General features: G+C 34.3%; 1 long non-coding RNA gene across 1 annotated transcript; it reads left to right on the forward strand.

Moving 5' to 3' along the window:
• Positions 1 to 90: 90 nt before the first annotated feature.
• Positions 91 to 23,374, forward strand: LOC105710728 (uncharacterized). Its single transcript, XR_001105857.2, has 6 exons — positions 91 to 164; positions 1,938 to 2,011; positions 3,476 to 3,616; positions 10,092 to 10,319; positions 21,373 to 21,519; positions 23,296 to 23,374. It is a non-coding gene; the product is annotated as an uncharacterized LOC105710728 (long non-coding RNA).
• The last annotated feature ends 657 nt before the right edge of the window (positions 23,375 to 24,031 follow it).

Here is a 24,031-nt window from a genome sequence, read left to right on the forward strand (position 1 = left end):
CCGGCCGTCAAACAGACACGTCACGCGGCAGCCGGGCGGGGCGGGACGGAACTCTCGCCTGGGCGACCGGGGTGAGTGTGAGTGTGAGAGCGAGAACAGCCCCGCAGGTCCCGAGGCGCTGGCTGGGGACACTGCCGCGGAAAGTTCCCAGTCCCCAGCCGCAGGTAATGGGGAGGGAATAGAGAGGTTCCCCTGTTTGCATCAGCAAATGTGAAAACATAATAGCAACAGCTGCGGTATCCTCTCTGAGGAGCGGGATTTCCAATGATGCTAACATTCTTTTTCCTTTAAGGTATTTTCCCTAAAACGGATCATGGAAATAAATCATCGAGAAGGGGAAAAAGTAGCGCAGGGGCCACTAATTGGCAAGGGTTACCTAATTAAGAGACCCTAGCAGAGATTGGCAGGGCATTTTAAAAGTGGGTATTATATGGCATGTGTCAATCTAAGATTGAGGGGTCTGAGGGAGCCGCGTGGAAAGCGGCGAAGCAGTCGGAGTAGGGGGTGGAGGTGGGCCCTAAAAAGCGGAGGAATTCACGCTATAGGGTGTGGGATGACAGCGCTTATAGACGTGCAGACGCGTTCGACGCACCTCTTTCCTTCCGAAATATATATTCACAAAATAACTTACCAAGTAGATTAACTCACTTGAGGACCTAGCTTTGACCTGTGAACGCGTTCATCAGTGACTGAGGAGTTTGCTTTGAGCCTCTTCCTTCGAGCCCGCCATCCTAACGCTGGGCTCTCGGACACCCGGCACTCAGCACCGCCAGGCGCTGCAAAGCGTCTCTGATATCCCTGCGCCTTGTGCAGCCAAGTGCCACGCAGTGGCTGGGAACACCGGCTATTTTCTAATTTTTTTTTTTTTTTTTTTTAAATGGAGATCGATCCCTCTTCCCCACCAGGCTAGACTAGACCACTAGACCACTGATTTCTGCTGAGCCTGGGGTCAGCCCGCTGGGTGAGGACGGGGGGCGGCGGCGAACACGGGAGGGGTGGTGGGCAGGAGCCGTGCATACGCGGGACCCAAGTGTGCACCGCTGCGGGTATCTGCGAACACGTTTGCACATGCAAGGTACTTGCATCCATCCTCTCTGGCCCAGAGCTCGGCTCTGTGTAAGCCCCTACGGAGCCTCCCTGACTTCTGAAGAACGCGCTTGACCAGCTGTGAGTGCCCATTTCGGAGGCGCGGGGGCAACGCGGCACATCCACACAGCTAGTTCTTGTGAAGTTAAAACACAGCGCGAACTCCTTAATGCTGGAGAGTGGATAGAATGCCAATTCTCAAAGGAAAGATATAGAAATATATATATTTTAATTAACGGGCTACTAGCAAGGAATTGGTTGTTTATTCACTACAGAAGCCCCTATTCAATATTCTTCTTATGCAAAGAGATAGGAAGGTCCTTTGCTGCTTTCTGGTAATGAATGATCCGATAATACCACTAACACAACCTGCGGGAAAAGTAGAGTCCTTTTCCCGACCCAGAGGTACATTGCCATTCCTTTCTGGCAGGGATTTGAGGAGGGCAAGTGTCCATGGGCGTGATTGTAGCCGGAGACATGCTTCTGAGAGTCCCGCGATTGCACGTCTACTGCCCTGCTTTCTGCGCTTCCCCCGCAGCCAACGACCCGTCCCCCTGGCCCCCGCACTTGGCTCTTTCATGAAGATGGGTCCTGCCTTTGAGCGCTTAGAAGGAAAGGGTGGCAGCAAAAATGGCTAATCCTTTACCAGCTGCAGTAAATTGAAGACTGGCCAAAGCCAAGCGAAAACCGCTGCAGTTAAAATGATTTTAGCATCACGTCTGCGGCTGAGAATGGAGCGGCAGTGTATAAAGGGACCTGTGGATCAATGAAAAGGAGATTATAGTGTATCTGAATATTAATACGGTATTGCATCCGTACTTCCCACCCCTCCCCCCTTTCTTTTTCTTCAGATCTGCAGGAAATGAAATGTTTTGAGGTCTTCAAGCTGACTCGTCAGAATCCTGGAGCCTTTAAAAAAATGACGGTAATTTTCTAATGTGTTCATTTGTACGCATGGAAACACTTGTGTGTGTGCGCGCGAGTGCGCGCGTGTTTGCATGTGAGAGACGTGCAGCTGAATGACAATGCAGATCTAGAAACTGGGGAAGAAGGTTTCTACCCCCTAAATGTAGATGAAGTTTGAGCTGACTTGGGTCATATGCTGAAAGCCAGAGTGCTTCCAGAGGTGGAGATGAAAACGTGGAGAGATGGCCAGATTTGCCTGTAAATAATCACTACATCCACTGTAACACTTGAGCTTGAGCTGCTTTTTTTTTTTTTTTTTTTTTTTCGGTGGCAGATGTGTTTGAATGGAACTCTCTCCGCAAACGTGGATTACAGGCGTCTCCTAGCGGCGAAATCAGCACAGGGCAGGCCAGAGAATTTTGCTGGAGCCCTTGTTCGGCAGAGCTCGCCTTTTGGGGGCTCTACGGGATTTCTTGGGTCACAAGGGTCTGTGTCCGCACCAGCATCGCTGAGCCCAGTCCCCCTAGAGGTCTCGCCTCTCCGACTTCTAGTCTCGGTGGCGCCAGCCAGGGACCGGCGGGGTGACGGTGGGGTCTTCTTCCCGGCAGAACAGAACAGAGCCTAGTCCTCCGCCTCCCGTTAGATAGCTCCAGCCAAGGGCAATTCCAAGAGCATTTTGTTTGGAGCCAAGATCAAATATTGGCATTAATAGCGTTCTGTGTCTCCTTCCCTAGAGCCATTAAAACAACCACACCCCGTCACCCAGAAAACAAAACAACACTTTAAATTTGCCTTTTAAAATGCCTCTTAAATGTAACAGGTTTACTTTTTCCTTTGCTGTGTCAATCAGGTAGATCCCTGCATTTTTCTTTTTCATTCTTACTCCCATGGACCCCAGAATTTAGTGAGGTGATGCTTACGTATATACGGCAGCCTCAGTAATGAGGCTGACTATCTCTCTGAAGTGTCACGTATATTCTGTGTTCCTGAATCCCCCCATTACTGAAGCGGAAAAGGAGGAGGAAATCTAGTGTACATAACCCTCCCTTCTTCACCCTCCCCTGTCTATCCTCCAGGAGTACACCCTGAGCCAGGACAAACGGAACCCTAAGAAACAGAGGGAAAGCAGTTTTATTATTTGGAGGGAGGTTATCAAAATCAATTTTCATAAAAGTCCTTGTTTATATATTAGAGTGATAGTGCATATTTTTTATTTCATTGGGCTTTAAGTGCAGCAGAAATAGGGGGGCGCTAAGGATCCCACAAGTGTGTTTTACAAACTTTGAAACTGGGTTAAGGGGTTGCTTTCTTCTCTGCCCTTTGCTGCAAAGCGTGGGGCAGAAACAAGTTTGTTAACCAGCCTTTGGATAAATGAGTGTTTGCAATGATTTAACATGACTCGAAAGCAATTTGTTTCTAAATCCTCTTATTATTGCTGTGTGCCTAGAGCTTTGAGGGAAGTTTTTTCTTTTTTTTTTTTTAGAATTGGAAGAAAAAATTAATTTATCAATAACCAGGCTCCACCAGGATTGAACTAATGGTTGCTCCTGGCACTTGTCATTCCCAGCAAGCACAGCACCGAGAGCAAATTCAAAAGGCCCAAAGTGCATTGCATCTTTTATGGGTAAGCATGAAATAGGTTTATTTGTGGTAGTGTAACCTAACTTAAGAGGTGGGAAGGCCAGGCTTTAGAGCCAAAGCCACAGACATTGTGTTAGTTTTTGTTCATCTATAGCAAAAAGTGAATGTTGACTAGAATTTCTGGGAAGGATTCATAGCATATGCTATTTTAAGTATTTAGGTAACTCTTTAGTTACTGTGTTTTAATCCTTCAAACCCATCAGAGAAAAACCCAATCCTTGTTCTTGGGACTGAAAATACTAGCTATGCCATCAAGCACCATTATCTTGATATTTAAAGTAGAAATGTGCTTCTCCATTTTCTTTAACTAGTTAATATTGGTGTGGCTTTACATTTCAGTGCCTTTTCAGTTATCAAACAGGGCCAGCATTTTGTTAAACTCTAAACAGTGAATTAAAAGCACTGAATGAGCTGAAGCCACCCTCTAATGCAAAATGACAAATTGCACTTAAGCAATACATGAACAAAAAATGATTTATGGATTTTTACAATGGTCTGAGCAAATGAAAGCAACATGAATTATACATCCTAATGCTCACAATATCATTTTCTAATAATAATGTTTCAGTTCAGATACTATACTCTGCTTCTTTCTATAAGAGAAATTGATCAATAAGAGGTCCGGGAATGTTTTTAAATTGGGCACTGGTTTGTGATGCTGATTCCAAGTGTGTGTGTGTGTGTGTGTGTGTGTATACATATACATATATATACACATATTTTCTTTGGGTTTTGGGGAGGTGGGTTGATGACAAACATTGAACATGCATTCTTGTCAGATTCTTCACATATTGTGTCTTTTGATAGTAAATAGTCCTTTGCAAACTTTTGTTTGTTCCATACCATCATTCAGAATGTAAATAAATAGATCTCATTCAAAATGACAGTCTTTATTGCCTCATGACTTCTTTTTCTAAAAATTAAAATGCATTACCTCTTCTTACCCTTTTCTTCCATTGCTTTGGATATTAAAAAATCTTATTTCTCCAAAATGTCTCTTAACCTCTTCATATTTATTTTATCCTGTCTTTTTCAGATCATTGTTTTTTTCTTTACAGCATTAGAAACATACCTGGGCTAGCAAAAAGGTCAGGCATCTTAGTTTTCTAGCCTTAATAGATGAAATATACCCTATGAGTTGTCTTAAATTACAGAAAAAAATCAATCAAATAAAATTCTATGTGCTGTTTGTGTTTTGAGTCTGAAAAACACAAAAATCTAGTTTCCATTGTGTTATGATTACTGACTATGCCTAACATTTTTATTTAACCATTTGTGGTTTGTATAAGTGGCTATTTTTTGGGAGGTATGTTGAATTTTAAGTGAACGTGGTGTCTGTGCTGCGTTGCCTCCTCAACCACAGGAAACTGCTAATCACCCAGAGCCCTCTACACATTATTAGGCTTAATCTTAATTATGCAAGTTAATAAAAAAAAGAAGAACAGAAAAAAAGTCATTGAATCCCTGTTTCTGCTTTTGACAGCATTAATAACTACTTTTCCTAAAATCAATGATGTGATTAGGAATTGTAAATAAGAACTATAAGATATCACATTTAAAAAGCCAGCTGCTTTGCTTAATGGGGAGATGTGTGGGTTTTACTGATGTGGCCCAGTGGCAGAAAAATGAAGCTTCAAATATGGAGGTCAATATATAATAATTTCAAAAATTAATTGTGAGTCCCAATTGAGTTTATATGAGTAAGAGAGAAGTTGTCAAGAAAGAATTCTTTTTTTTCTTGCTCAATGGTTTTACTTCTTATTTGATAGTGACACAAAACCAGAATGTATTACTATTTGTCTGGGAAGTGTAAACTATTTTCTTAAAAGGAAACCCCTTGATTTTTAAAATACAGAATAAGATAACTCAAATTGTGATTAGGCTTGCAAATCATAGAGCTATATTCTGAAGAGTTTTAAAGCATTATTGGGGAAAGACATTATCAAAAGAATGTAACACACAGCTTGAGAATTACATTAATGATTAGAATTACATTAGAATTAACATAGTAAATCAGAACAAACAGTAAAACAGATAATTCAATTTTAAAAAAGTATTTCAGTTTCCCTGTGTGGTTAGTATAACTGTATAAGAAACTTTATTTCCATGATATCTTATTTAAATGGGCTTGGCAAATGCTGTACTTTATTGTTCTATTTTATTGCAATTTCATCTATTCTTTTTAGGTGAAAATTACTAATGGTTTTTAAACAGATTAATGTGTACCTAGAATTGTTATGTAAGTTATATTTGATATTCCCCATCTATATAGGTTTCATTATCCCAACGTTATAATTAAGGCTAATAAGATGTTCGGAATTTTAAGTAACTCACCAGATTATCACAGAATTCAAATCCAGATCTTTTGCTGCTTATACAGGCTCATTTTATTACCCATGGGCTTTCTTCAGTCTATCTGAATTGAATTTACTTAGGAGGTAAAACAAACAAAAAACTCAAATTGACTTAGAAGTGGATTTAATCAAGATTTTGGACAGACAGAAATGTTGATTTTATCCTTGTCAAATTGGCTGGTACAACACTGAGTTGGGTGATGGAGGAATCTATAAACATGTTTGAGGGTTTTCTTTTTTTTAAGAATTTTTATCAGTGAAACAAGGCTTGAATATGTTTTCTTACAAGAGAGCGATGTTATAAGCAGCCATCTCTTTCTTGTGCAGAAGTGCCCAACGTGGAAATCATAGATTTTAACAAAGGAACAAGAAAACTGATGAAACAAGTTCAAAAGAAAGGCACCTGTGCTTCATTCATTCCTAAAGAACACTGATTAATGATCCCAGAAGTATGCCATGTTCTCTTAACTCATCAGAGATTGAAAGCAAAGGAAAATCAAGAAATCTACCCAGTTTATATGGTGCAGATATTGGTGTTTATTTAGTACGCATTTCTGAATCCATCTTTAAAAGGGGATATGCATTTTGTTAAATGAATTTCAAGTATCACTTCATGCTAATTTCTTCTTCAGTGTTGCTTAAAAATGGTTTTAATTACACATTTTTCAAAATTAAACAATTAAATTTATTCCTGCCAGGAGAAAAATGGATAAGAACTTAAAAGTATCTTTAAATTTCTAAAGACATAATCAAACAAAGATGATTGCGGCAGCATATTTTCTACTGTAAGTAGAATTTGTATTAATATTTTGGTCTAAGAACTGACAGAAGAAAAGATTATGTTTATTTTAGAAGTATAATCAGTAATTCAGAGTATATGTAATGTGAACTCTATAGGGTAGGTTGTACATCTCTTTTACACATTTCTGAAGGTACCCAACTATGACAGGAGATGATACGGTAAATTTGTGAAGAACATAACCTTGAGAATTAAACCAAATTTGGGTTCATATTCTTGCTTCCCGAAATATTTGAACTTGGATAAATTACTTTGAAGCCTTATTAAGTGTATCAAACATTTGAAACATTTATTAAACTATGATGGTACATTGACCTTGTTATTTTGAGGCTTCAACCTAAATGATATAGGTAAAATTCTTATTCTATAGTTGATTCTCAGTAAATGTTAACAATTTGTATGGTAAGATGTTTTGGATGAGGTAGTCTATAAATAGATACTTGTTGAAAAATTTTCTTGGGGGTTTTATTTCCTTAATCAAATATGTATTATTTACTAAGCAGGTACCAAAAATTTACCATGTCCCTATTTTGAAGGAAATCGCAATATGACTTTGAAAAATAGATGCAAATGATTAATGAAGAAGAAAACTAATTAAGTTTTAGTTAAGCTTCAAAAACGTAAAAGTCAACTATAAGCTTTTCCCATAATCATATAGCAATTTTATTTGCTTTATTTTAGATAAACTTATATTTTCTGTAAGTTAAAATTTATATAATAAAACTGATAGTCGGATATATTATAAAAAGTATTTTGATAACCAGATAGTTCATTTATTTTAAAAGTTTTCTTATTTAAATATTTGTCAAAGTTTTATGATTAAAGGGCTCTAATTTGATAGTCATTTAGTTTTTTTCCCAATTCTTTAGTGTAACATCTTTATACCTTCTACTTCATTCATGCTGATGAGTGCTAAAATTCTCAAAATTAAAAACAAATTGGTGAAAAATAAACCTCCTAAAAAAGAATGAATTCATTACAATATTCAATTCTGAGCCTTAAGCCTCAATTTTATTTGAACTTTCTTTTCAGCGTTCTCCTTCTTGCTATTTTCTGCCTATGATCGCTTTTATTAACATTGTCTTTAGCAATTATTACAATTTAAGAAGCAAAAACTCTCAAAAACATGCATTGGAGCCTAGCCATAGGAATAGTGAGAGAATGGAAAATAAATATAAATTATGATACATGTTTCTCAAGGATTTCATAATCCTTGATTTTGTAATCAATTTGATAAAGGAATGTGTGTGTGTGTGTATGTGTGTGTGTGTGTGTGTGTGTGTGTGTATATATGTATGTTTAAATAACTTCCTTAACGGTATGAAAAATATTAAAACATATAATGCCTGTGAGTACTAAAGGCATGGAGAAAAAAGAAAACACTTGAATAAAATAAATTAAGCAAAGATTTCTAGAGAAGGACAGCTTTTGTTATGATTTTAAGGGCCACAGTGGGGCAGATTGGTAGAAAGAAATATCTGGAGAGGGTTAGAGGGACTTGAACAGTAAAGAAATGAAGGCAGGGATAGTAAAACACTTTTCTATAAAGATCATAGAAACAGTAAAGGAATGTTTTAAATTATGGGCCAATATCCTGAATTTGGACCTAGTTGCTTAAATGCATAATTCCAGCAGTCCTCAATTTTGTTTCACTTGATTTATGTTTTCCCCATCTCCACCAGAAACTTGGCCAATTTGATGTCAATAGAAATGCATGAGATCCTTATTCAGCATTCACACCTGAGAAATGCTTTTGGTATGTCTTGGGCTAATAGCCAATGTTTAGTCTTAGAATTATGATAAAGCCTAATATTATTGCCTGTTCATTAGCATATATATTTGAGAACCTTGGCTGCTGGTTTAATTTAATGGTAAAGTGCTGATTGCTGATTTTCTCAAAACTTTTTTTTTTAACCATACCTAGTCAGACCACCTAACCAAGTATCTAATTTAACAATAACATATTTACATTTTGCTGGACAATACAAGTGGTAAAAGTATTGCTTAAGCCCAAGGAACCTGACAGTCATTCAGTTGTTCACAGTTTTGGATGGATTTGTTGGCTGCATAACTAACTAGTACTTAATGAAGTTGTACTGACTGGATGAATGAATGCTTGACTTTTTAACTTTCTGTTTTAAATTTTAAAATATATTTCTAAGATATTATAGTTAATATCACAAGCTATGTTTTTAATAATCTGTATTTGTAACATCTTTTAAAATTATTTTTAGAAACTTACCTAAAATGAAAAATTTACCATACCTTATCACAATTCTGTTAGAATACTTGATGTCTCCCAATTGACACAGTGCATTTCTCCAAACTACCGCTACTCAAAAGTGATATCTCTTCTTATAATTTTCTTTTTTTTTGGATTTTCTTCCATTTCATAATTCTATATTGAATATATAAATATGTATAGAGTAAGTACAATGGCCAGTATTCTGAATTGTTTTGTTCATTTTGTAAAGTCATGATGTCATACTAATAGGAAACCCCTGAGATGAGAATGTTAGATGTTAAGAGAAGATATGGCTTAGACAGAAAAACACTTGCTGCCCTAGGTAGAATCAGGAGGTACTTTAATTTCAAAGCATGTTGCAGGGCTAAGTTAAAAAGAAAGGTTGATTGACCTGTTAGATTCAAAACAATGTCTTGATTTTCAAGCCAGGGGGGACAATGTTTAGCTTCTAATTTCTCTGCTCTCCAACCTCCCAAAATGAAGATATTTCAATTCAAATATGTTATGTTGGTTGCCATAGTATATATATATTTTTTTCTCTTGGGTTGATGACTAGCCCCAGTCTTCTTTATTCCATAACTGGCACGCTCATATTGTTTGTCGTTTAGATATTATGTAGTTTGTAAATACTTAACTCTGTATTTTGGCCAGCTAATAAAGCAGAGGTTGGTTGTCCAGAATGCAATAATTTAGGTGGAAATGTAAAACACATGCACGTGAACATGTGTGCACACACACGTGAGGGAAAAATGGCATTGTAGCTAAACCTTTGTTTTTGTCATAATAAAGTAGAAACAGATCCGTGAAACAGACATGATCACACAAAATCAGATGACACGACACATGGAGTATACTTGGATTAAAATGGAGAACTTTCACAACGTTGTGAAAAGGAAAGTTTAGTTTTTTCATTTTATGCAATATATGAATATGAATTCCAGATGGGTTTAAGCATTCACTAAAAATATAAAACTATGGGATAACTAAATCTATAGAGTACTGAATATTTATATCACTCAGATATGTGTTTTAAAACCGGACATAACATTGTACCTTTCAGGTCTACTACCCAAGGCAAAAAACAAAAAAAAAAACACAGAAGTTTCTGAAGGACAGCAGAAATGGGAAGTTCTTTTCATGATGCAAGACAATAAATGGAAAGTGACCTTCTTTTGGGAGCTACACCTAGGTAGCCCTAGTCATGTGAAACCACTGATGGTAGCAACGGATGAAGATGCTGGAAGGGGAAACTGAGGCTTGAAAATTTTGGACATGCTGTTATTAAAATGTAAGTCTCTTTTGACATTGGAGTAGGAAGAGTGGGTAACTAGGATTGTTAGCTTTTTAAAATATTCCTCATTAAGAGGATTTTTTAAAAACCCAAGTTTTGGTGTTAAAATTCAAGACACTCTGGAAGGAGGCTTATTTCAGTTGGAAAGATATTAAATAGTAAGCTGGTTTTCAGGGCCCAAGTTGACAGTATTTTTTGGAATCCTGAGGTCTGTTATTTCTAACATGCACATATAGCACTGACAAATTCTATTCTGAATGAAAATAAGTTACTGATGTTTTTGATAGTTATTTATTTCTTATTGCAATTCACATTGGAATTTTCCTAAAGGTTTTTTATGTCTTTATTTGTTTTGGTATATTGGTTCTTATCTGATTAATTATGCTTTTTCCTAGAATTAAAATAAGATTATGTTTATCATAGAAAGGCAAAGAATGAGTAAATATTTAACCCAGAACACATGATTTGTTTATTTTAAAAGTCTATTGATCTTTATCATTATTCTTTTTAACAACATATCAGAAGTAGGCTAGGCTGGGATGGGAAAATTCATTTATAATTTTAAAACAAATGCTTCTCTAAGTAAAAATGTTTCTTTTTCTTTTTCAAATTAGTAGTTTGGGTTTAGCTGGCATTCTCATAACTGATAGAGTGTTTTTATGTTTAAAATAAGGGTGTGCTTGGGAGCCTGAGATCTGATTGATTATTAAGTTAGGGACTGTAACAATAACTCCTAATTATTTCTCAGTTTTAAAATCAGATCTGTTGTATGCAAAGAAGAATTTTACATGGTAAAAGCATAAATGTAATAAATCTTAAAGTTTTATTTAATTTTTAAATTAATTAAAAAGATAAATGCCATGATATTTAAGGACCTCTATTTAAATAGAGGTGCTTTTGTCTTAAATTGTTGATGTTCACACTGTCCTTGCAGAATTTCATTGCATTCAGGAATATTTATGAATGTTCTTTTATCTAAGAAGAATGTGTTATATTTCAGTGAATTATAGGTGGCAGTATACACAGCTAAATTCCGTGTGTTACTGCAGGTAGACAGAAGATTTTCCAATTGTTTAACAATTTTATATTTATGCTTATTGTCATTCTAGCCCCGTTTCTTAACCACCTCCTGTTTTTGATGTTAATATAAGAACACCAAATAAACTTCCTTTGATGAGAGAATGCTCTTGAGAAGTATTTTGAATCTCGTTTATTCTGAATGTTAGTTAAGATTCATTTTAAAAATTTGCTAAATAAAGATACATTAGAAAGAGTATAATACTCATTGACCACTTGATTTAATATTAAAATGAGAATTTAAAACTAAATGAACTCTTAGAATTACATATCAAGCCAATGACAGAGAATTTTTTATTCTGTCTCTTTCATTTTCTATTTTAAAAGTTATAAGCAAATATGCTTTGACTGCTAAGTTGTGAAAATGCAATACTTTTCTGGCTTATTATCCTGAAGTATGATATCTATCTTTGAGAAATTTAAGTACAAAATTGCTGTTCTTTATGTCTGATATATACCCTGAAAGTATTATATTCATACGAATGATAAGAAAATTATATATGGTATGAAGAAAGAGAATAAACCTTAAATTGATGATCGATACCTATACTGTGGAATCTCATAGAGAATAAAAATGTTCAGAATTAGAGCAGCCTATTAACTTCATTCCTTCCAGAAACTTTTGCAAAATGTATCTAAAGGTTTTAATGACATTATTAAGAGACATATGGGGTGGTAGGAATGAGAGTCAGAGAAGTAAACAGGTCAAACTTTGGTGCCCTGCATGCTTTTCCTGTTGCTTTGTTTTACATACTGAACCTTGTAAAATGTGACACCCCTTTTCATTTTAAACTGAAATCATTTTATCTAATGGAAATTTCTCATGTGTAGAGGAGGAAATTGAGAATGAGATATTCTCAGTACAGGGCTGACATTACAGAATATAACCTCTGATAAGTAAACATTACTTCATCTTTATTTGTTTTTACTTTTTTTTTCTTACTTTTTGAGACAGGATCTTACTCACTGTAGGGTCAAACTCCCTAGGCTCAAGCAATCCTCCCACCTCAGCCTCCCAAGTAGCTCACACTACAGGCCCACAACACCATAACCTGCTAATTTTAATATTATTTTTAGTAGAGATGAGGTCTCACTGGGTTACCCAGGCTGGTCTCAAAATTCTTAGCTGAAGAGATCTTCCCACTTCAGCCTCCCAAAGTGCTGGGATTACAGGCATGAGCTGCCACATCCAGCCTATTTGTGTTTTCTTGGCTCTGGGATTTTTATTTGTTTTATTTGTTTGTTCCTTCCCTTACCATAATTTGTTTATTCATTTTAATATACTCAATTACTATTAGTTCTTGACTGATAACCGATTTGTAATTTTTCAGTAGATATTCTTATTTGCATATGCTCACAATCATGCTGGCTGATTGTTTTGCACCATTTAACACAAGCAGATATAGCAAAATTATTTATTCTTATATGAAATAAGCAGATTAAAATAAATCCAGATTGAAACTATTTCTTCATATTATTTCCGTGTTCTTTTTCAAAGTCCTTAGAGATAGAGTCTCAAAACTTGTATGTTTCTTAAGTACTTTTCAATGAATTTTTATTGCTTTTTGATAAGATATAGCTCTTCAGCATTTGAAAGTCTAAACACGCCAGCATTTGGAGCTAAAAATAGGGATACATCTATAGAAACCCGAGGAGATTTTGGTTAAATGTATTGAACTAAGTTCATTTTAAAAAGTGAAGCCATGAAAATCTGCTAAAATAGGAGACAAACCGAAGAGTCTCTTTTGGGTTGGAGACATGCAATGGGTCTCAGGTTTCATCTTCCCTTTTAGAATAATTTCCTCGCCTTGTTAGCTCCTGAGTCAGACAGTGTATTGAGAATGAGCAACTTTTCACCTGAAACTAATACTAGACCTAAAACTATCACATTCCCATAACATATGTCTCCCTCAATAGTATTGTTGAGATTTCAATACTTTCAACTACTCTTGCCTAGGTTAAATTAAGATAATAAAATAAACATCTTCAAGATGTGGATGTTGCCATATATCTGACTTATTTTGCATATTTAACTAAGACCTAGGAAAAATCCTTTATATAGGTTGTGCCTACATAGACTTATATGATCATCTAGATATTCGATCCTTTAAATTTGTGAACTCACATTTGCATAATATAGAGCCTTCCAGAAATTAATAACTTGTAATGCTCTATGTAATTTCACTTTGAAATGAAAAATGGCAAGAAATTTTGATTACTTGTTTAATTCATTTATTCATTCAACAAATATATATTGAGCATCTGTAATATGCTAAGATGCTTGGACACATTAGTGAACATGGTTCTTGCTTTCATTTGTGTGTGTGTATAGACAAACAATATCAAAAAAGTATATTAAATGAATAAATCATCTAGAATACTGAGACATTAAAAATGCCATAAAAAACAGAAAAAGCAGAGCAAGTTAAAGGAATCTCTTAATTTAAAATTAAGTACTTGTTTCCTATGAAATTTGTGGAGGTTATAGAATACAGATATTAGGTTGAATGGGATATTAAGTGAATATGGTTGTTATGCCATGGGAAGAGAAAACCCAAAGACAAAAACGTAGTTATTCTCTCTCTCTTTTTTTTTTTTTTTTTTTTGAGACGGAGTTTTGCTCTTGTTACCCAGACTGGAGTGCAATGGAGCGATCTCGGCTCACCGCAACCTCCGCCTCCTGGGTTCAGGGCAGTTCTTCCTGCCTCAGCCTCCTGAGTAGCTGGGATTACAGGCACGTGCCACCTTGCCCAGTTAATTTTTTGTATTTTTAGTAGAAACGGGGTTTCACCATGTTGACCAGGATGGTCTCGATTTCTTGACCTCGTGATCCACCTGCCTCGGCCTCACAAAGGGTTGTTCTTTTTTAAGGTTTCCTTCGGGAGTTGCTTTAAAGCTGATTTCTCATTAGCCATCAAATTGAATGTTTACCCACTAGTTAATTTGCCCCAAACACTAAATTAGTGGCAGAAGCACTGAAATAACTGCTTGTCATTCTAATGGCAAGACAGCCTTTAAAGAGATGTAGAATAAGTTTCCATTTTTTGATAGTTGTCTTTTTTGCAGAAATATGAGGTAGTATTTAAAAAAATGTTAGTGGAGGTAAAACACTGGTTCAGGATGTTGTGGACCCAGCAGGAACCCTTGGAGGAATTTCTTGTTTACCTTAATAAAACCATTATCATTCTTGGGGAGTAGCTAACAGTAAAATACAAGCAAGGAAATAAAAAACAAAGAAATATCTAGTTACTGTTATTTGAACAAGTACATTTCACATAGAAACTGACAGTGTCAAAATTGACTACTCTGACTGCCTGCCTCCTTTGATTGGCCTTTGCAAAAATCTGATTCTGATTTGTAGTTAAGAAGTAATGAAAATGCTTAAAGATGCTGAAAGTCAATATAATGGGCACTTTTAGAATGTACCATGTGTTCAGGTCTGCTTCCAATATACATTTTATAAGATTTCTCTCCGTTCATTCAGTTATATTATTAGATATGCTCTAGTTATAGAAAATGTTATTTCCTCTGCATGCAAAATCTATAGTTCAAAATGCTCACTTCTTGTAGTTCTCTGGAAGATTTTGTCCTGCTGAAGTTTCATAGTTTTATTCTACCAGTGTGTCTATCACCCAAAGTTATTTATTTGCTTACTGTCTTCATGTACTTACTTATTTTAGAAAAACATGAAATAAATACTTTATGGGTTGGAACTTTGTGCTAGGTGCTTACAAGTACTGTTCTGGATAAAAATATTCTCATAGGAAAAGTGGTAAGATGATAGGGCCACTATGAGTACCCAATTTTTGAATCATCATGTAGTTATTTCTGGGTCACATATGTATGTAGACTAGAAATGAAGGGATTCATCACAGGATAAAGATGGAAATATCATTAGACATGATAATATCAGAGAATCAGAAACCTCCAAGTGCTACATATGTGATGTTCATAATGATAACAGTCCATAAGAAAAAGTTAAATATTGTCACCTACGTGCCTTTTAATAAGGCAGAGATATTTTTAATTCATTTCAGAAAGATTTCTATTAAATGATCCATATTTATATACAGAAAATTATGAATTACATTAATGAAAATGATTACAGTAGTGTGTGAAGTCCTTGATTATTTATTTTAAAAGTGCTTTGATAAATACGATTATTTTGTATGTATTATCTATTTTCAGATTTTGATGGATACATTAAATCATTACAGATTGTATTCAATCTGTTTTTTAAAAGTTACTCCATATATATTTAACATACTGATTTGCCATGTCTCATTAGCTGCAAACCTGTTTCTTAGTGAATTTCCTATTATTTATAGGCTTACAATTCAATGAATTAATATATTTACAATTATAATATATTAAAAACCTTTTCAATCACATTTAAATCGTTCTTCCTTCTGTATAAATGAACTCTATTTTAGGGGAAGACATGGAATTATACAAATTTACCTGTAAATGTGTTTCTAACTTAATTTCATCACATAAAGTTGAAACTATATGTCTTAGTTTCTGTAGATTGTTAAATTTATATAATACTTTTCTGGGAGAAATGAGAGTAATTAAGAGGCACAATGTTACCTATTTAATTAGCCTATTTGTATCCTCAGAAGAATCCTTAGTTGTGAAAAGTATGAGGGAGCTTGCCCTTAGTTAATTGAATCAGAGGATTTTTAAAGTCATTTACATTTCTCCCTACTCATTTGGTTTAGTTTTGTTGACTCTAAAATGACTCACCAAAAGATTCCAGACCATAAACTTTTGTCTAAATAATATTATGTTGAAACTTGTGTAAATCTGTGGTCAAATATAGGATCAGTTTCAGCCCTTCTTTGTTACCAGAAAGGCATTGAATATATTTTTACAATAAATACATATTCAAACATAAAAATATATCACCTAGATCTTTAAGGGATTTAATGTGTTGACACCCATTGAACATTTCAAAATGCAATTTGAGAGCTACTTTATTTTTCCTGTAGATTTTGCTAAACCACAGGTACAGAGAGCTTAGTTTACATATGGATCCTCCTTTCTCCAGATAATCGTAGTTTCTAAGATAAACTTTACCTATTTTACTTTGATAATTCTTTGAAAGGTAAGTCCCAGTTTAGAAATTAGTGAATGAAAGGTATCATGCTTTTAATTACTTTTAAAAAGAACCTAATCCATCTCCTTTGAAAACTCTAAATTAGATTAGATTTGGGGGGAGAAACAAAAGCAGAGGGGAGTTGCCAGTGAAGTGTTTTGAAGCCAAATGTTAAGTTACCAATCCTTTTATGGAATAAAGGAAACTAAGAAAAACAGCAGCTGCCATTTCAGCTCAATAACTCCAGTACCTCCTAGTGAAATCATTTTAAGACTGCTGAGTAGAAATAGTTTAAAGGTCTATTGTAAAAGAAACAAGAATTTTATTCATTAATTAGACTCCTCAGAGACTGCTTTGAATTTGCAAAACTGAATAACCTTTTATTCCATGGTTATAGTTAAATCCTTAAGCTCATTTGATTTCCTATGTCCCATTTGATTTCACTTTAAGATTTCACCTTTACAGACGCATTATAGTCCAATCCCTTAATGTTTTCATTGCCCTCTCACTTTAGTAAAAAGGCAACAGACTAACTCTTCATAAAATTAACATACGATCGTGGGAATATAAATTACAAAAATGAAATCTCCTGATAATGCACAAGTAATAGAATGGGGAACATTTTTGTTTATGTGTTTTCTCAACTTCGGATAGCTAATGGAGACTTTTCTTTTTTTAAAATCTTAATAGTGACATTTTTATGCTGTAAAACATTAGACTTGTACAGAGATTATTTTCAGTTTTGTTACTTTTCAGTTGAGTTTTATTCAAATGCAGAATTCATGCCAGTTTTTTGGATTTTGCTGTCTAGCAAGTATGAGACATTAATTTATACTTTATTAATTTAGAATTTCTGAAAATTTGAGTCTAGAATGATTTTTTTTTTTGACAGTAAAAAACAGGGTATGCTAAACAAATAGTGGAAAAAGTATATATACTCAGTATGTATATACTAAGGAAAGTATACATTTTTAGAAATCAGCAGGTTTCAAATTTTTAAGAATAGTTGAAAATGTTCAAAGCATTGTTTTTCAATAACTTTATGTCATGGTTACAACTTACTAATTATGTCATTTATCTTCCTAGGAAATATTTGGTTGTTCTAGAGCTTAACATACTTCACATTATTATGGTTTCTTAAAAATACTTTTAAAAATGTTTTCAATATAATAAATTAGAATTTTAATCAAACAGTACAATGAACAAACAGAGATCTATTGCTCCAATCTCCCTATCCAAGATTCCCAATCACCAGGGGCAAGAACTGTAAACATTTAAGCTGTTTCTACCGGTATTTGTGTCTAAATAGTATTCTGATATTTCTGTTTCTTGATTTTCCACTTTAGACTATATGTTTCTATTAACGTCCCACAGTGAAATTTCTTTTAACTATCAGCTCATAAATATAAAAACATGCTTCCTCTCTCTCCATTATCCTAAAAGAGTTTTATTATAATTTTTGGTTACAATATTGTTCAATGTTTATATTATTATGAGTATATAAATTTGCTTTTATCTGAGCTTAGTATTATACTTTGAATACAGTTGGTTTCTTGAGCAACTGTTTTTATTGTAGTTTATAAATTGTTTTATCATTTGTTTAATTTGCACATACTTATCACTCCAACATGCCAGAAACACTATAAATCCTGTCTGTACAAACACATCATGTAATCTCCTGGGTTCTTCCCCCTCCCCCTTTTTTTAAACCAGCTTCTGCAACAGCTTATCTCTAAGGCAGCTACATAGCTGCTAACCCCCAGACTTCCTTTCACCAGCATCCCAGACATTCCTTTTGCTTATCCTCTTTCTGTTATTTTTTAATTTTAGGCAAACATTTCCTCCAGAAACTTATGAGAAAGGAATTATGGGCATTACATTTTTGAGATTCTACAATTATGAAAAACATTATTGAACATGGCATTTGACTGAAGATGGAATTATGGTTTAGAAATTAGTGTTTTTCCAAATGTTGAAGTTATGTTTTCTAGTTTCCAGTGTTTCTCTTGAAAAATCTTATAATGTTCTGATTCTAAATCTAGATTTGTGTAATTTGAACTGTTGTGCTTGTTAATCTCTTCAGAAGATTTTGTGATTATATCTTTATCTTTGGTATTTCCAAATTTCAAAATGGTACAACCTGTGTGCCACTCCCCATAAAAACACAAAACAAACAAAAAAATACATTATACTGGGTTGAGTACTCAACAGGCCTTTTTACAACCTGAAAGATAAATATCTTTCAGTCTTTGAGAATATTTTGATATTATTTCTTTGATGATTTTAGGGTTTCTCTTTACCTTGTATTTCTTTCTTAAAATTTAAATCAGTGCTCTAATCGTATTACCTTTTATTGTCTGTTTTCCATATCTTTGTGATTTTTCTGCTTTCTAAAATGTACTCTTAACTGGACCATCCAACCCTTCTGTGGATATTTTTGTGTCTGTTATTATATGCAGTAATTTCTAAGAGTTATTTCTTTTACTCTGAGTTTCCTTTTTTAATAATCTCAGTGTGCTCTTATGGATACATTATCTTCTATTATGTCTCTGGAAAAATTAATTTTTTTTGAATTATTATCCTTGTATGTATTTTTCTTTTTTATCCAATATCTTATTTTCTATTTATTGATTTTGTTCACTATTTTTCATTTAGAGGATTGGTTTATATGTGGTTTTCATTGACCGTGCATTCAGTTTTCAATGTTGAGCAAAATGTTGATTTACTGCTCAGAATAAAAGTTGATTGGATGCTTAGTGTGCATGAGTCAACTTGCAAATGGCTAGTATACCTCACAGTAAGGAGAGTCACTTAATTGTGTATTTTTAAGTATAAATGTTTAGGGTTCATTTATTCTAGTCTAATGTTCATAGAGCAGAATTTTCTAATCTCCTGCAGGTGAGCATATGAAATTTGCTGGGGAGTTCCACTTTCGATGATGTAGACTTTCATATTAAGCCTATTGTTTTTATTTGGTTCCTTATTTCTTTCTACTCCTGTCAGCTGTGTCTAGTGACCCAAAGATAAAACTCTCTTTTGCCTAACATCTGCATAAAGTTAATGTGTGTTGAGGAGAGAGGGGTACTCTAAGGATTGGTAGGAAAGTTAAAAGTTTTTTTAGAGAAGTCATTTTTTCCTGTCATTCAACAAACCTATTTTCAGTCTTATCCCACAAACTTTAGTAGTTATTTACAAGTCACTAGTATTTCTCATTTCTGAGTAATTCAGTGGTTTGCAAGGAGGGGTTTGGCTTGCTTCCTTTGGTTTTTCCCTTGAGGGAACTTTGGCATTGGCTTTCTTTATTGTATAAGTTACCATGTATCCATCTACTTTTCTTTTACCAATTTTTTTTGACACCTCTCATCTACTGTAGTGTCTTCTCCCTTTCTTGTGTTTGTGTATGTTTTGCATTCATTCACTTGTCATATGAATGCAATTGGGAAAAAATCCATGCTCAACCAGAACTCAATGCAACTTCGATTTTGTAAAATTATTCTGTAATTCAGTAATTTTTAAATTTTATTTTAGTCACTTCACATTAATGACAGTTTGCATTAGCTGAGATAGCAAAATGTTCTTGTGAGGAAATGGTTACTTGCTAGCTATGGAATTCAAATTTGGTCTGCCCACCACTAGGAGAAAATTGATTTGAAAATGAATATATCTATATACTGATTGAATTCTTCAGTCAATAAAGAAATATTCCTACAACATGCCAGAGTGTTTAATTGATTTTCTGTAGTACTCAATTCCAAATATAGAAAACAATGTTAATGAATGAGACAGCCTATCAGTAGTATTGCAATCTATATTTAGCTTATTCCTAGAATAATTGCTACTGTTATTGTCCATGAGTTTTAGACATCACTATTGATGATTGCTAACAAAATATTAACAAAATTGACCAATATCATAAAATGTGTTACCCAAATATATAAGATTCAGTGAACATATTGATATGTACTATTAAATTGCTGTAACTGATGAAGAGATAAAAAGAATAAACTATTGAAAAGGGGGTAAATTCAAGGAGGAAATGAATTCAAAAGTTATTTGGTGTAGTACTTTTGGCTATTTTCTATTACAAAGGAAAGATGAAACATCTAGTTTAACGTTGTTTTTGGATTAGTGGCTAGATACTGGCATTGATGATTGAGATATGAAATATAGGAAAAAGAGAAGTTTGGGTGAGAAATGTTGGATTTGGTTTCAGACAGGTTAAGCTTGAGGTTCTTTTAAAATATTAAACAGCAGCCTGTAATACAGTACTGCAGCTCATCAGAGATGTCTGGGTCAAATATGTAGAATTGATCGGATTAGCTTAGCTACATAGAACAGAAATATTCCCTTATCACAAGTGTTTAAGCAAAATAAAAATTTATTTCACTCTAGTAGAAGAAGACTGTGGAGGGAACTTAGGCTAACTTGACCTTAACAAAGTTATCCAGGCTTTTTCCAGATGTCCACTCTGCCATCCCAAGGGTTGGCCCTCCTCCTATGAGATCCAAAATTTTGCATGTGTATACATCACTATGATGTCCCCAGTAGCTAAAGGGAATAAAGGAAGAAGACGTCACCCTTCTCTTTTAAAGACACTTAGTCAACCTCCAACACCATTCTGTTTACATCTCTTTGACCAGAATTTAGTTGTATCTCAAGAGACTACAAAGAAGTCCTGGGGATAGAGTCTTTTAATCTGTATGGTAACTTGACAGGCTAAAAACCAGCTTTCTGTATTTTTATAAAAATAAGAGAACAGAGGAAGGAGTATGTACCTGGAAGTTAGGAATTAAGTTACTGGCACATAGATTGCATTTGAAATGTAGCTATATATGAACCAGAGTAAGTATGTTAAAAATCTTATTTTTAAATCAGATTTTTGCAGTTTGCGCAATGAATGCAGATGAGGAACTAAAGAGAAGTTGAGACAAACCCTGCAAGAAACTTGAAAGAAAAATGAGAGACAGGACAGTATCTCAGAAATTTAGGGTTTGTGAGCGAGTAAATTGAAATCAGAAGGAGGTAAGTCAAAAAATGGAGGGCATGATGAGGCTGATGACCAAGTCAAATTTTAAATGATGCTGTATAGTGATTCTCTACCTAATGAATGTATGTGCACTAATCCTTTACTTTAGGTATTATCATCTTTTTTATAGAAGTGCAAAAATGTAGGCCTGAAAAGTTAAATAGCTTAAATTGAGACACAGAGCTGTGAATTTAACCAATGCCCCAATCTCAACTCATAATCTCAATCTATCCCACTATTTCTTAATTAGGAGGTGTCTTAACTCTTAGGCATAATTAATTTACTTTTTTTCCTTTAAATTAGGAAATTAAAGAGCTCAGTGAAGGTGAGATGGTGTTAGTCAGAATGAACAATGTAAGTGTGCTCTCAGTGAAACAAACTTTTTAATGGTGACAAATTTCAAAAATTTATTTAGGAAATTGGATCAGGTGCTGAAGGTACACATTCTAATTACATTTCCAAAGTGAGCAAAGATTATCACTATATATTTTTTTTCAGTGACAGAATTTTTTTTATATTTAAAAACATAATTAACTTTCCTCCAAACAACCCCCAAACAAACAAAACACTAGATTAAATAAAATTCAGAGTGAGTATACCCAACCAACATCTGTATGTGCAACTAAACACTGTCTATTACTGCAGTGTGAACCTTAGACAATATAAAAGTGTTCTGGGGAGTTGAAGAAGCCCAAGTTTTAACTCTGCAGTGTTTGGGGAGAGAAGATGGAGAAAGTAAGAGAAAGGGGAAATACATTTTATTTTTCTTAATTTTGTCCTACTAATATATTCATAAAGTCCAAAAAAGAAAAGGGAGCTTGGGATGGTAAAGAAATAGAGGTATAAGGAGTGAGGGACCCTCGTCATTGGATTTAGTACTCACTGGGACCCCTGGGTGATTTAGAATCCCCCAGGATGATCGTGCCTGGAGATCCTTATCTTAATTACATCTGCAGAAACTCTTCAAAATAAGATTGCATTCTGAAGTTACAGGTGGACATATCTGTTGAGGGCCACTATTCAGCTCACTAAAATGAGCATGATCAAAATTTTTAAAACATGTTTTTAAATTGTGAAATATAATAAACAGAAAAATATGTAATACATAACATATGACATAATTAAAAATTATGAAGTGATCACCTGGGTACCTACTACCCATGTCAAGACATAGAACAATCCCAGAACTCTAAAATACGGTTTCCTTTAAGGATCACCTCATTCCTGTTCACTGGAATTATTATGACTTTATGGGAATTACTTTCTTGCTTTTCTTTAAAATCTTACTACTCATATTGGAAAATAAGACAGTTTTACATATTTTTCAGTTTTAAACAGATGAAACACTATTATGTGTTTTACCTTGTGTTACGCTTCTTTTAATTAATATGACATATATAAGAACCATATATCATTGAGGGTGGCTGTGGCAAATTTATTTTCTTTACAGCTTAGCTATACATTTTATATTTGTTGCATAAGTTTGTCACATTCTATTTTTGGCTATCACAAACACATATTATAAACATTGTTTCATTATTCTGGTATAACTACACAGTTTTATATGAGATGCATGCTCACTAGATTACAGTTTTTCAAAGCAGTTACAGCAATATACCTTTCATTAGCAGCTTATGTGAATTCCCAATGTTCTTGCATATTTAATAGCTCACAGTATTGGCCGAAATTTTAGTTTTCTGTAATTTCATAGATGTGCGGTTATATTCCATGGCAGTTTTAATTTCTTTCTTTTTTTTTTTTTTTTGAGACAGGGTTTTGCTGTGCTGCCCATGCTGGTCTTGAAGCCCATGTAGCTGAGATTACAGATGCGTGCTACCATGCCAGGTTTATGGTAATTTTAATTTAAATCTCTCTAATCACCAATACAATTGGATATATTTTCATAGGCTACTGAATTTATACTTTCATAAACTTTTTGCTGGTTCAACTGATTTTCCCATTTTTCAATTTGATTGCCTTTTCTTGTTATTTGTCTTCCTTTTTATGGTATGATTCTGGATCAGAGTCCATTTGTTAATCACGCACACTATAAATGTTTTTCTTCATGTAGTACATGTAGTAGTTGTCTTTACTCTCTTTTTATTGTGTGTTTTTATGAGCAGAAGCTCTTTTTATAATGTAGTCAAATTTATTCATCTTTTATTTATGGTTAGAGTTTTTGGTGCTTAAAAAAATCTTTTTTACCCTTTCTTACCAATGCTTCTAATTTTAATTTTTCTTTTTCTGTGCATCTATCACCAGCTAAACCCTTTGCTGATTGACATATTCTTTTTCCAGAGATGGTAATATATTTAGGTTGTAATCAAGTCTTGCTTAGTGGGAGCAATTCTGTCACTTTAAGATGTGTTGTATAATTCCTGTACATGATTTTTCCAACTTAACTTGGAAGCTAGTCTTAATTTGCTCATTTTCATCTTCTTAGGAGATTTGTTATGGTGGGCCTTAACTATCCAGTGTGTATGGATAAAAGAGGATTTCCTTTGAAAT

The sequence above is a fragment of the Aotus nancymaae genome, unplaced genomic scaffold (assembly GCF_030222135.1).
Source record: "Aotus nancymaae isolate 86718 unplaced genomic scaffold, 86718_ANA_hifiasm-v0.15.2.pri h1tg000033l, whole genome shotgun sequence".
NCBI lineage: Eukaryota > Metazoa > Chordata > Mammalia > Primates > Aotidae > Aotus > Aotus nancymaae.